Source organism: Rhea pennata, chromosome 3, assembly GCF_028389875.1.
Source record: "Rhea pennata isolate bPtePen1 chromosome 3, bPtePen1.pri, whole genome shotgun sequence".
NCBI lineage: Eukaryota > Metazoa > Chordata > Aves > Rheiformes > Rheidae > Rhea > Rhea pennata.
Genome location: NC_084665.1, coordinates 46,015,049 through 46,030,599, shown reverse-complemented (window position 1 = coordinate 46,030,599; position 15,551 = coordinate 46,015,049). Strand labels below are relative to the sequence as shown.

General features: G+C 38.2%; 1 long non-coding RNA gene across 1 annotated transcript in view; it reads left to right on the top strand.

Annotated features, from left to right (window-relative positions):
* Nucleotides 1-10,190, top strand: part of LOC134139247 (uncharacterized) — an 80,444-nt gene extending 70,254 nt beyond the window's left edge. Inside the window, exon 5 of the long non-coding RNA XR_009958096.1 lies at nucleotides 10,055-10,190. This is a non-coding gene — a long non-coding RNA (uncharacterized LOC134139247). The remainder of the gene's footprint in view (nucleotides 1-10,054) is intronic.
* The last annotated feature ends 5,361 nt before the right edge of the window (nucleotides 10,191-15,551 follow it).

Sequence of the window (15,551 nt, the reverse complement as noted above, 5' to 3'; positions counted from 1 at the left end):
GTTTTAAATCCCCAAAATCCAATATATTTTCTGGATTTTTTCTTTCATTTAGTGTGGGTTCACACAGCCACTGAGTTTAGCTTCTGGGTTCACACAGACTCAAAAACTCAAAGAAATACTTAGCCATAATCATGAGTTTTGTACGGTTTGGAACAAATCAGAAAACTTTCTGAGTTACTTGGAGAGAGGATTAACTTGACAGTTGGTCTATACTTTGTAAATTCAACCTGAGTTCATTTCAAGGGTTGGCAAAACTTGGAAAATCTTTTTGTCAAATCTGGGACAAATTGAGGATTATAAAGACCAATCAAAACATATTTGTCTCAGAAAAGACTAGTAATCCCTCCTCTGTTTCTTTTGTCCCCCCAAAAGCCTCTCACCAATTGCTATAGAAAGATGCAAATTCCACATGGCTCTAAACTTCATAAAAAAATCTACACAATTCCAGTTCAGATAAAAAAGGCTTAATTATTCTTATGTTTTTTACAGTTTAACTGCCACGTGTGCCCTAGATTCAGCTTCTAATTTATATTTACTTACATTAAAGGACATTCAGGCCTATAATTCAATGTCAATCAAAATGTATAAAATCTCTCTCAAACAAGAGGCTCTTTAATATTTTCATAACTGAAGGCACCTACCTACATTCGACCCCTTTCAAGCCATTTTACATTTAAGTCTAGATCTCCAAATAATTACCCTAAGTAAAAAAAATGAAAAAGAAGCATCTAGTCTTTCATTATTTACATACTTAATGTTGTTTGATTCAGAAACCACAATATAAATATTTTCTTTTAAAAAAATCTGTAACTATCAAGACGTATATAAATATTCTACAAAACGATCAGTGTGCTCTCACCAAAAACAGATGCCTTGAAAACACTTGGCTTGTTTTTAAGAAAAACACTTAAATCATTTTTCGAGGTCTAGCCATCCATACATTCAAAAAGCAAGTGCTTTCAGCTAAAATACTTGAAAAAATGTATATACGTGTGTGTATGCATACATATATATACACATACATATTTTATATATATAGTATATATAAAATACACAGTTTTTGCTTAATAGCTAGAAAATCCACAAAATCCACAGCAGTGCAGGTGCATGGGACTTGCCAAAAAATGTATTAAGAAGGAGCTGAATCTACCCAAAGGCCCTTCTGCTGTTTGCAGTGTCGCAGAAACACACAAAATGCCTTCAAGTTCCCAGCTCCTTCCAAGAAACAAAACGTCCCCAAGCCCCAAGCGAGGTGTGGACGTGCCGGCCACCTGAGCGCCCTTGCATGGCGGGAGGAACGTGATCCCCGGGCACCGGCAGCAGCAGCGCGCCCCTTCAGCGCGGGAGGCCGCGCGCGGGCTGCCCGGTCCCGGCCCACGGCCGCTCCGAGCCCCCGGGCAAGAGACGTCGGCCCAACCTGCGGCAGCTCACCCCAACTTTGGGGGAGAACGTGCGTGGGCTGCATGTAGCAGCGCTCGGCTGCTGTAGCGGGTGCTGGAAAGGAAAGATACATACAAACAAGCTTCTGTTTGGCAATCGTTTATGTGGGTGAGCTGCTTGCAGAGGAGTACAGACTTGAATTTGGCACCTGTCAGTAGAGCAGTGTGAATCTGTCACATGCGGCTTCGCATTTCACTGGGATAAAATTTAGTTCCAGTATTCCAGCAATTTAAGTGTATGAGTTGTTTTCTTTCTTTGGCTGAGCTTCCCTTAATTTCCTTACTTTTCCATGCCTTGGGACTACTTTCAGATGCACACTGGAATGTGTTCTTTTATTTTTATTATCTATCTGCTCTGTTTGTTTTGGAGGCAGTCATTTCAGGTTTCTTGTCACTAAGCTACGGTATAACCAACCAGGCCTAATCCAGATACACTCAGCGTCTGAGTTAGGAAATGATGGAAAAAATCACAAATAAGTAATTACGAACAGATGAAGTAGGATTCATTCCCCCTTATTTCGGCTGTTTAGAATTGAGGTATCTGGTCTAAATCAGCCCATCTAAGCTCCTTGTCTTATCAGAGGAGATAGGCAGCCTTCTCAAAAGAATAGTTTATTTCACTGTAAGTTGGACATCTAAAATAAATGGGATGAACTGTCCTCCAAAGGTGCTTCTGTCTCCCCCTCATTTCTGTAGGAAGCCTAAATGAGAGCCTGAAATCAGGTGCCCTTTTAGGTGAAATGAAGCCCACTGGGAGGTATGCATCCAACATGAACCTCGCAAGCCCAAAATTATCTCACTGAATGGTTTCTTAATGGCTCTGCCTAGGACAAATACACTTAGCTGGCTAACAGCAAGCTGGCTTCCACTACACAGAGCTTTTCGACATACTTTTAATTACACATCTCCTCAGCTATTGTGAAATAGATGTCTATACAACACAGTAATTATAAATGGCTTTTATGCACAAATACAAATGTGTAAAGAAAAGATGTTAAAAGCAAAGACAAATGAATACATGATGAAGTAATTAGAAACAGATCACGCTATAATGCTGTTTGGAAGGAGTGTTTTTCACTTCGTTCTATTGATGTATTGAGGCCTGCAAAATCTTAAATATAGAAGCTTTCTAACACATACTATGTTGAAGGAAAAAAAAAAAAAAAAACTATTCTTCCACTGCTGTTTCAGCTGGAAACAGTGTTCTTTTTCATTCCTTCTCCTAAATTAAATCAAATTAAAAAGCATAAACAATATATTTTACATACGAACAATAAATCTACAGAATTATTTTTATTTCAGAAGAGAATGTGCCAGTACTTTTGGTATAAGACTCATAATGTTTTTTCACATAGTTTTGCTGGCAACCATAGTTTTAGACATATAACAACATTTAACCACATTAAATTGAAATAATCTGTAGCCCAAATGCACTAAAATCAATGGAGATTGATTTTATACCTTGGTCCCTTTATTCTTCAAGCTCCCTTGATATTCTGGAGGATAGTTCACCCTTTAGGCCTCTTCCTCTTGAAATTAAAATCATATTTTTCTATTTCTGTCTCCAGCATTATAGTTAATCCTAGACTCCCTTTTGTTAGCATTCAGTGATATGTTGGGCAGGACCCCTGCAAGTGGTTTTGTCTATCGCTGAGTTCTGTTCACTGTATTTTATAAGTCTTTGATTCCCAAACATTACACAATAATGTATATTCAATTCCAGCTTTTGGGCAGATGTCAAACATGAGCGTTTTCTGGTCAAAAACTGGCAGGATGGTTTCCTTGCAACTTTATGCCTTTTGGCTTTGTAGTTAGAGTTCATAATATGTAAAAAGATTCTTCAGTAATCTTAATTACACTCCTAGTAAGGAAAGAAAACAATCTTAAATACTTGGGTTAAATCCTGGAAATGGACAGTTCTAGCAGTATGCTATATAATCTCCTAAAAGTGGGTGAGCTGTGGAACACAAGAGTGTAAGGAATATTATCATTTATTTGGACATAGTTCTATACCAGAATTTGTTTTGTGTTACATGAAGAGCCCAAACCACATGGCACGCACAGTCAGTTGTAGAGAACTTTCCATTTCTTCGTGCTCTGAGACTAATAGTGGGCCATATTCTCACGGATTTCAAGAGAAAGCAACAGCTGACCACGGTTTTGGCTCATGAAGAGATCAACTCTGTTTTTACATCAGAGATCATTCTTTTCTACAGGGCAAGTAAACATTTTCACAGGAACTGGATACAAAAACATCTGGGCCATCACTCAAAACCAAATTACCTCTTCAGTAGGATGTGGACAGAAGATAAGATTATTTTCCTCGTTGTTAATATTATGGTATATTCTTGCAGGACTGAAAGAATCTCATTGCACTAGAGAAGACAATTCTGCAAAGAACTTACCATCTAAGTGGAAAGAGACACTAAGGAGAGAAAAAAATGTATTCAGTCCTCAATGTCAGCTACAAATAGTACCAGAAATGATGGTCGGTCAAGCGTAAATCATTTTCTATCAAGCATATCATCAACTTACACCTCATTCTCTTCAGATAAGTTTGAAAAAAAACTTTGCAGGACCCAAGTGGCCTTTGATGGCTTCCTCCACCATCCCCCAAAAGAAACTTACTATAATTAGAAATTTGAGATGAACCAGCAATAACATGAGGGTTAAGGGTCTTCTTTAAGGGTTTTGTTAATGTCTGTCAATTTAAAACAGTATATGTTTGAAAATTATGCAGATAAATGACAACACTGAAACCTAAGACAGAACTAATAAGCAATTAGCTAAATTGATTTTAAACTGTTAACTCAATATTTGTATCAGCATTTTGATCGGCAGATCAGCTGTTTGGATCTGCTTGCTTAAGAGCTTCTTTTGGCCAATCTCGTAATTGAGAATCTTCTATATAATATCAGTAGCAGTAGTGATAATCCTAATACTTTGACATTTATATTTACAGACTAAGTCATGGTCAGGAGATACATTTTAGTGCATCCTACTAAGTGTTGGGTGCTCCTTTAGTAAATGATAGCAAAGAAAGTGATCAAATATTAAATTTGTATTTATTTTCTCACAGCCTGCGTTATTTCTTAAAGTCTAAATCCTGCAATCTTTACCTGGACAAATTTTAAATATAAGTTAGAGGTAATTTGGAGCCTGGATCTCCAAAAAGAAGAAATAAGAACTTTATCTAAGACTTGTAAAGTGTATTATTAAATCATAAAGACATTGAAAAACGCAATCTTTTTATTTTCCTTTTAACTTAATTTCTTAGAGTAAAAAAAGCATTTTATGGTTGTGTATGTATACATATTCTTCAGTCTCAATACTTTTTAAACTTATGAATATTTCAATAGCTTTTATCACATTTGCTGATTTTAGACAATTTTGGGAGAACAGGCTATAGCCTACCCAGAGGGTGATGCAATCCTGTAAATTCTATGAAGTTATCTTGTTTACTAGACTTGTTGGTAAACATACCAATAGTCATTAATTTGTCGGGGAGAGATGTAAAACATAGAAAATCAGAATTAACTAACTATAGTGATTCCCCGATTGATATATAGATGTTGAATGACTTGAGCACTGCCAGTACTACTGGATCCAGTTTTTGCCGTGTTTGGGATAGCTGAAGGGTAAGGTGTGGCTTTTAAACAGTCACTTCTTTGATCTGAGGTCTTGAATTTGCTGAGATCTTGCCTATCCCTCAACATTGGCCCTTGAAACTCTTGCTGGTTGCTCAGGCAGTGCAAGGCTGCTTAAGCAGACAGTCCCCATCTCAGCAATGTGGAGAGATGTCAGCCCAGACCAAGTGGCTCTGCAGGCTGGGTGTGTTTGTAGCGGTGAGTATGATTGCTTTATCTTATGTGTAAGGAAATTTTGCCTCTTCTTTCCCCCTCATCCCCCTTTAGGATATTTCCTCTGCTAGGAGCAAAAGAGAGAGCATGGAACTACAGTGTCACCTCATCTCAGTAACTGAGGTCAAATTTGCAGGCCTTATAGCTGCTAGGAGTCATCAAATCCAAGCCAGATCCTTAAAGCACTGCGGAGGATGTCCTCTTCTTACACTACACAGTTTACACAAATTTCCTCCCTCCTTGTTTGTGTGATTCAGACTCAGTTGCTGCTCTTACCAGCTGCCTTTATGGGTGGCATATTCATGAGTTCTGTGGGAAACAATCCCACGCAAGCAGAAGAAAGACAAGATGACCTTATACTTATAGGTTTTTCTCTTGTATTGCTAGCTGACATCATTTCTAGTATGACTCTTTGAATTCCAGGCTCTATATACGAAAGGCTGTACAAAATGTTTAGTGGACAAAACACAAAAGCTAACTTTAGCTGAAATCTGTCTCCTTAGACTTGCTCTGTAGTCAACACAGAGAAGGAAAGGCTTCCGTCAGGGGGAGGGTGTTCGAAGCAGATAGGTAGCCTCTGAAAGTATTTCTCCCCTCAGAAAATGAATCCAGGGAGATATGGTTCCCAGGGCTAACATTAGATTTCATATATACTATTCCTTAAATTCCAATCCCACTTTATGCTCTTTTGAGATGCAGGAATATTTTAGTCCAAGGAAAACAAGAGATATCTGTCTTTCAAAAGCTGCTGGTTGAAGTATGGTGGGTGTATGCAGGCAGCATGGCCAGGTTAGAGGCGCTCTGGTAGATGAATGCTGGGTATCCCACGGAATTTCTCTGATCAGCATGCAGAAAACATGTTCATCTTAGAGATCTCACAAAGAGATATATATTTTTTTTAGTTTATGATCCCACTTAGATTTTTCCTTCTTCGAAAGAAGTAAGGACTGAAACATGTTAATGTAGGAAAGAAACCGGTTAAATAGAGCTCTGGAAGACTGGGTGTAAGAGGTTGTTGTAATCCAGAAACTGAGAGGCCCATTCTGATATTTCAACCCCGTTGCTGGGCGTAAGTAAGGAACTTCTACACAACACTCTGAGAGGTAAAGAATTGTAGTCAGCCCTACTCCCACAGGGAACTTACTGTTTCAGACAAGGAGCATCAGATACTATACAAGCTGGCTAGTGTGGAGCCAGAGAGCCTCATCAGTTATGACTTTCTGCAAAATGTAATTGAGTTCAACCAAATGTTTTCTCCAGCTGATGCACCCAGAGAACTTGCAGCAGCAAATGTAAGTCCCATTAGCATAAAATGAGATGTAGGGCAGTACTGCTCTTTTCATCTGTGATTATTACATGACCCCGTGTAAGGGTGCCCCAGCAAGGGTGAAGCCACAGATACTCAGAGGCACACAGCTCAGCGTTTAACTCATACACACATGTGCAAATTGGATGTCAAAATATTAAAGCCAAAGAAGTAACACTTACATAAAATTCCCTTCCCCCCAAGTGGGAGGATAATCAAGCCTTGGATACATGCTCAAATTTGAATGTGCATCTGAAACTGATATAAACTAATTCACAGAGCTGCGTCTGTATATGTAGTTATCTAAGCATGTTTACCATGTGCAGCTCTGTGTCGTCTGGATTTTAAAGCTCAGGAGAATAAACTGTGTTAAGAGATTGCCATTCTCTCCTCCTTTTATTTGGAGGAGAAGTGCTGGTGGAACAGAATGACTCCTAGCAGCCTAGCACATCTGAGCCTCTTCAGGGCTGGAAGCAACAAAAGTAGAAGTCCACACTGCAATAAAGAGTTCTTGTTTTGCTAGAGACTAGGGGTTTTGTTTGGATGAAAATGTACTTCCTTTCTTCCTTTTATCTAAATCCATCTCTAGCACAAATCAGAGTGAAGGAAGCATAAAAATGTATTTTATCTGCATATCTTTAGTCTTGCATTCTGAATGTATTTTACTGTACTGTGGCTTGCTTGAACAACTACTCTTCTCTGTAAACACTTTCGATTGTTTATACAAACTAAATGTCAGCCAGCGCTAAATGCATTTGCAAAAAGAAATATATCAAATCAAAATAACAGCAGATGTATCTCAGACAATATTAAAGAACTTTACCCAAACCTGTATCCAAAACAAAAAATCTACATCAAAGATAGAAACACATGGTTAATCTGCCACATCTGTTTAGTTAAGTGATGGCCTTAATTGCTTTTAGTCACCCGTGACTCTTATGAACAGGCTCTATTTTAAATTTAGATTCAGACATTTTTCCATTTCTCTAATTAGGATTTATTCATGTATAAACAAGCTCAGCATTGGCTTACCCACGCACATTTACATTTTTGATTATGTGGCCTTGCAGAGCAAAGCCTGCGTGTTTTATGTGTATTCATATAGTTGGTCTTCCAGTCCCACATGCAAACTGCAGCAATAGCTTGTTGACCAGTGATTTTTTTTTCCATAAATAGGCTTTTAAAGGAATATCCATAACTGAAACGTTGATTTGCAGAACCATTTGTCTGGTAGGCAAAGAGCTGTTCTTTCTCACGCATCCCTCTTTGTGAGTATCTGGGATGGAAATATGTCTGGGTTATTTTTTCCCTCCTCCTCCTTTCCACGTCACATTGGGAATGGATAGACCATGAAGCCGTTTCAGAGAGCAAATGAAACTTCCAAATAAAATTTCCCATCCGACTGTGGCTGGCTGCTGACATAATAATCAGCATGAATTTCATTAAGGGTTACACGTTTGTGGATATGGTCTTTTGTTCGGCCATCTCTGGATTCATTTCTTTCAAGCACAGAATAATGCAGGCCGAGCACATTCCTTAAGGTTTAACCCTTAAACAAACTAGATTAGACACAGAATGATTATTTGGTGGCGCTAATGCTACCAAGAGTCCCTCAAGATAACCTTTTCCAGGGCACCAAAAAGAGTTCTAAGCATGCTGCCAGCATTTCTCCTGTAAGAGTGTTATCTCAGTGCTGTTTAGTAAGCAGACAGAAAAGTCTTTTCATGAACAATGTTTTCTGAGTGTTCTGGAGATGTGATTTACCATGTACCCATGACCACTGTTACTAAATCGTAGAGAAAAGAATTTAAAAATGTAAGTGACTTGTATTAACTCGCTGTCAATGACCGTACAATATGCCACTGCAACAGAAGTTAACAGCAGCTGATCCTTTAAAGTTGGTGCTAAACATCGTGTTACAGTTTACAATTATAAGGAAATATTGAGTTCAGAGTATTTTGTGGTATTTTTTGTTGTCTAGCTTTATAACACTCAAATGTTCAATCTCTTTTCATCCATTATAGCACAATCTACATTTATAATATGCAATGTACAATGCAGTACACAATATATCTATTGTATAAACCACATCATTATATCCTGTTTTAAGTAAATTCACAATTTGAATATTTTTCCTGATAATAAGCCTACATTTTGTTATTTAAAAATCCATACTGATCTGAGAAAAAAAGAAAAAAATGCGATGTTAAATTATATTTCTCCCTTCCTTCTTTCAAATATAATCTTTTATGGACTACCTCTAACTGTAGTTTAGCCAAGTAGTACCTGGTTGCTTCAGTCAAGCATTATTTCAGCACAATTATACCTGCTCAAATATAGTTTTATGACAATAATTACATTATATGCATTTCAGATAGATAAAATTAGATTGAGTCACAGTTTACTATAGAAAGCACATCCAGATATGAAAAATCCCTCCACTGTCACTTGACTATATTTATAAAGATGAAATTTACAATTTGTATTGCATTAATATGCTTTTTTTTAATCTATTACTGGCAAATAATCCTTTTCACACAATCACCTCTCTGTTGGTATAACTCCTAAATTTGACCTAAATCCTTCCAACTATACTAAGGGCTTTCAAATCCAGACATATGTAACCAACTTGAACACATTATGAATATTACTGCCCTTTGAAACTCCATTTATTGAAGGCAGACTTAGCTTATGAGATCAAAAAGAACACATTATAGAAGAAATATTTATCTGTGTAACCCACGGTGAGCCATTTTATTTGAGTACAGTCACTTTTAAGTTTGCTTAAGGAATAGAAATGAAGCAACAATTTACATCTTTCTTGCTAGCTCTGCTCAAAGTATTACCACAAGGCTCTTGGTATTCGAAGGGGAGAAGCAATGACAGTGGTTGTGGTTGTGGTTATCTGTCAGGACCTGTGATGAGATGAGAGTATTTAGTGTGGCTAAGTTTTCCAAGATGGCAAAAGCAACTGAGGAAAGTTTCTCGAAAAATGTACAACCCTAAAGGTGTTAGAAAAATTGTAAAGTGGAGAAGAGATAATGTTTAAGGAGCTGAAAGTCTTGAGAAGAAACATGAGTAAGGCATTGCTCAAACTTTTTCTTCCTTGGGAATAGAAAGGGCAGAGGCTTTTCTCCTGAATCTGTGACTGAAAATTTAAAGTTATTTATAAAGTAGCTTAGGCCCTATCCAGCTACTAAAACTTGCAAATTAGCAACTTCACATTTGTTCTCTACCAGAGTCTCTCTTAACTCAGGTAGAAAAGATGGCTCTCAAACAGTGAGTGCTGAGAATACGCGCTGGATCACAGAAGGAACAGAAAGCAAACGCACGGGTTTCGGCTGTGAGGGAAAGTATGCCTACATGCTCATACGTGTCAGAGAATCACATGCCAAATGGGTGAATAAATGCAAAAATAAATGCTATTTAGATTCTTCTTTGTCTTCCAGACACAACTAATGCAGCCTCCTGTTTCAGAAACCCTTTCTCCACCCAAAGGCTACGACCAAACTCATCTTCTGAGTTGCCCAGTTTTTCTTAGCAGATTCCATGTGTACACCCCTGCTGTCTAATGCTTTGAAGGAAGATTATGCAAATATACGCTTTTGAAGAATCAGTGGACAAGTTAGAGCTATATTTGTCTAGGTATGGTTAAGAAGCTACTTTATTTTTCAGTTACTTCTGAAGATTTGCATGTATTTCCACTCAATCGCTTTGTACATTAGTTCTCTGATGACTGGTCCCTTCCATGTCTCCTAAAAGAAGTATATGATGATGGTTTCAATCTTACTGGGATTTATCTGCCCATGTAACTTTTTTCCCCAAATTTTTTCTTTTTCTCATTTAGGATTTGTACTATTGAGTTTTTTGTTTGTTGTTTTAAGTCAGAGTCTGGCTGCTCCAAAAGCTGCTCTGAGTATCTGGCCTTGCTTTCTACCTTTTTTTTCCTGATCAAATCACCATGTGTATAGACCTGAATGTACTCTATACAATCAAAAATGTGTTTCATTTTCTGGCGAATCACTGTGGCTGCCAAACACAACCCAAATGGCAGTCTGAAAAACAGTGTCTCCTAATGGGAATAGAGAATGTGTAGAAATGTTTTCTTAAGGCACCTGCCAGAAACCTGCTGATGCAGCAAGTGTAGAAAAATACTTGGCATCAGTCATTCCTTGGGTAGTGAGAAACACTACCTTTATATATATTTACTTAATTTCTTTGGTCTGTACGTAAAAAAACAGCTCAGTCTTCTCTCTCTATCATGACCAGTTAGTGCATCTACTCTACTGATTCTTCTGACCATTTTAATGATTCTTGGACAAAGCTGCCCCATTCTTTTAGCCTCAGTTTTAAAGTAGAAGAATCTTATACAGAGCAGGAATCATGGACTTCTTTATAACTGTTAAGTACTTAGCTGAATGCTTTCTTAGTAACACAAAGACATCCTGACATTTTTAGTTTTTTTCCCCTTTTTCTTAAAGTGTGTGTACCCTTTAAATAAGACCATCAGAACAATACATTTTAATTCATTAATTGATGACCTTTTCCTTTATAACTAGCAATCAGGAGAAAAAAAAATACTGAAGAACTCTTCTTCAAGTGTAAAGTATCTACCCTGGATAGGCAGGACTTACTGGCGGAGGCAGAGCAGTGCATGTGACATGCCAGCACCCCTAGAACTACCTCCACATCTGGCTGGGTGAATGTGCTGGTGGTGGCTGTTGGACTGTGGTTACCCCCTGTGCCACTTCCACTAGAGCAGTCAGCCTAAGCCAGTATCTCTTCTCTCATCTGCCCACTCACATTCATTGGCTTTAATGCAATATAATGAGTGTGGCCAAAAGCAGAATGTGTTTATATGAGTGAAATGTAGGTAGGAATAATAGCCAAATGACTGCATAACTGATATTTAGTTCATATCTCTCTGTAGATAAACATAGTTTCACACCAAGATAAAATCTGCTTCTTCTGCCTGTGTCTGAGGAATGATTGGGATGTGTTTTTAAAATGATATGACATCTTCTGCCATTTAAGGTCACAGATTAGTATGAAGCTAAGCACTAAGAAAGATTGAGAGAAGAATTACTCATTATCTGAATAAGAATGGCATCTGCAATTACTCAGGCTGGAACAAAACTCACAGTAACATTAATTCTCATGCTTCAGGACATAATTGAGCAACAGCTGGAGTCAGGAACAGTTTTCCTCTGTGGCAGAGCATTGCACAATTCTGTGTATTTGGGGGATTTTGTGTGTTCATCTGATACAGCTGGCACCGGCTCAGTTGAAGACAAAAGGCCAGATTAGATGGACCACAGGTTTGGTCTGTACAACAGTTATTATGTTCCTACACTGATACAGTCACAGGAACAATCCCAAGCTGTGTCAGGCGTCATGTGGGTGTTAATGACTACTCCTCTATTCTCTATTTTCCATCTGCTTTGGATAACCTGGAAATTAGTACCACTTGAGTTTGTGGTTGAGTCTTGTACTAACAAGTGGCCAAATAAGAAGGATATGGAAGTGCAAGAGACTGTATAACAAATAATCATCTACCACATCAGCCTATTTATCTTTGCCAGTATTCACTAACGAGCAAACACCGTGTATTAGGGAGAGAAAAAAACAAAGTTAAAAAGAATAAAGCTTTGCCATCACTTGAGTGCCTTATTATGAATAGCTGTATTTCTATGATTAGCTCTCAGGTGAAGTGCTACCAGGATATCCATGAACCACAGAGGTAGCCAAAATAGTGGAAATGATGGAAATGACAGTAAATGACAGTTCAAATATGAATGAATTAATATCTTAAATATAACAGTTATGATGATTCAGTCCTGTGTTCAGCCCTTCTCAAAAGAAAGTCTTGATGCAGTCTGTTGTTCAGCTAACTCAGTACACAACCTTGTGTGAGTAAAAGATGCAAATTCACCACTAAATAGTTTCACTAGTACTGATATTACGAGGGAATCAGAAAAAAAAGGAATCTATCTCCCCCACGTATTTCCAGTCTTGTAATGGTACATAGCTTTGGGCTTTTTATTGCCCCTCTTTGTAAGACAGAGGAGCTGCAGCTCTTCTGAACACTGCCAGAGTCAGGAAATATTCAGATTCCATCTCACTTCAGGCTTTAGCTTACACCTGACTTCTCTGTCCAGTGTAGGCAAACTCACTCATTGCCCAACCTAAGCACTGAAGGTCTGAATGATGTGAGAGAAAAGCTCTGTAATCATCTAGTGGCATGGACGCCTAGACAATTTTTCAGTCAGAGTTGCTATATTTAGTCTCTATAATCATGTGTTTCCTGGTTTTCAGGCTGCTTCTTAAAGGTAAAATTCATCTCCATATAGATAGTGGGGTATTTCTGATGGTAAAAAATACCTTCAAAACTCTTTTCTCTCTACACGGAATGTTTACACAGTGGCTGACTTTGATTTCTATTTCCAAAGCAGTGGATTTTAACCTTTACAAAATGGCCATTTTTACACAGAATATACCTCCTACTATCACAGTAACAGAGACAAATGGGATTTTATTCTGTAGGAAATTATTCACTGAGAAGTTTCTGAGTAATGATGTGAAGTAATTTTCCTATCACAGAATAACACGACAAATTGAAGTAACATTATTTTAAAGACATTTATGAAGTCTCCTTGTGTTTGATTATTTCTTTCTAGGGGCTGTAGTGAATAAAAATGGAAGCAAAGGAATTCAAGGAATTCAGTCATAAATAAAACCACTTTACATTTATGCAAGGTAATTTGCTCAGAACATTTCCAGAAGAGCTGTTGTGAAAGCTGGAAATTGATGCATAATTTGTTTGCTATTCTTCACATTTCCAGGTTTTTGTGTTTTAGAAATGAATTGCTGGAGGAAACTAGTGGGTTTTAATTCTAATAAGCATTAAAATACCCCATAAAGGACATGTAACATTATTATATATATACTATATATATAATATTATAAATTTATGCTCTACATTATGATTTCCAAACAAAAAATCTATCAATAAATTAAAGATTTCCCTTATACTTGCAGAGAACATGTTAATCAATGTTTAAATGAAAATATTTTCCCCACTTCTTTCCAAAATATGTATCAAATACAGAGAAAAGTAACATTAAAGTAAAAAAGTTTGATAGTAAATTTTCTTTTGGTCTTTTTTCCCTTTCTATTTTTACTGTTGTGAGTACTCACGTCATCTGTTCTACATTAGGTGCACAACTCTTAGTACGTTCTGTAATCAGTTCTTGTGAGAGATAGAGGGACACTGCAGGGAAATTGGAAAAAAAAAACATTGAGAAGAGCACAGTGTGAAAGGAGGACACATCATAAATCAGGAATGATAAGAGGCTTTGTAGCTGTGGGAGCAGAGGCTTAATGCATGGAAGGTGCACTCTAACTGAAACCTTGCTGCTTAATATCCACACTATCTTCTGCAAAGAAGTGGCATGTAGAGAGGAGTAAATTCAAGATAATATTCCATTGATTTCTCTTTTTAATTTGAATCACTTGTCTCACATTGTCATTTGTACTTTGTCAGTCATATGTTGACTTTACAGCACTGTGTGGTATATCCGTACTTCCTATAGTTCTTTATATGCCCTAAGTATAAATTTATTGCCTCTATTTACTTTCTAATTATGAACTCTGTAATTGAGGCTAAGTAGTGTCTCCTAATAATGAATTCTGGTGAATAATTAACTGCATTAAACAGTATCAGTTGTTTTTTATTTATTTTACCTATCACATCTTTATTTTAGTGTTGAGAGGGAACATGAATAGTTTGGACAAAAGAAAACGCACAGGATTTTAAGGATGAAGATTAAAAAAAAATTGTCACAATATATGTTCTCAGGGTTTTGAGAACCCAGATTTTAAAGAAAATGAAAATAATTTCCTGAACTATTCTGAAACACAAGTTAGAGAGCACTATACTAACTCTTGAGTGTCAGTTTCTGAAAATTACCAAGGTCATGAATTTAAAAACACTAATTTATTACATCAATGCTTATTAACTTTAACCACTTACGCAACATTATTAATGCTAATAGGAACACTCAGTAATTAAATTAAATATTCACATTCCTGTACAAAATCAGAGCTATGTTATATATGCAAAAGACTGATCTGGTATAACCCTTAAGATAAGTGAAATCACAGCATCACAGAATGGTTGAGGTTGGAAGGGACCTCTGGAGATCATCTAGTCCAACCTCCCTGCTCTAGCAGGGTCACCTGGAGCATGTTGGACAGGGCTGCATCCAGGCGGGCCTTGAATATCTCCAGAGAAGGAGACTCCACAACCTCTCTGGGCAACCTGGTCCAGTGCTCTGTCACTTGACCTCTTGTCCTGTCACACAGGACAACAGAAAAGAGTTTGGCCCCATCCCCTTGACACCCTCCCTTCAGGCACTTGTACACTTTGATAAGATCCCCCCTCAGTCTTCTCTTCCCCAGGCTGAAGAGGCCCAGCTCTCGCAGCCGTTCCTCAGAGGGCAGGTGCTCCAGCCCTCTGATCATCTTTGTAGCCCTGCGCTGGACTCTCTCCAGTAGCTCCATGTCCCTCTTGTACTGCGGAGCCCAGAAACAGATGCAGTACTTGAGATGAGGCCTCACCAGAGCTGAGTAGAGGGGCAGGATCACCTCCCTTGACCTGCTGGCAACACTCTTCCTAATGCACCCCAGGAGACCATTGGCCTTCCTGGCCACAAGGGCACATTGCTGGCTCACGGTCAGCTTGTCATCCACCAGCACTCCCAGGTCCTTCTCTGCAGAGCTGCTCTCCAGCAGGTCAGTCCCCAGCTTGTACTGGTGCCTAGGGTTGTTTCTCCCTGGGTGCAGGACCCTGCACTTGCCCTTGTTGAACCTCAGGAGGTTCCTCTCTGCCCAGCTCTCCAGCCTGGCCAGGTCTCTCTGAATGGCAGCACAGCCCTCAGGTGTGTC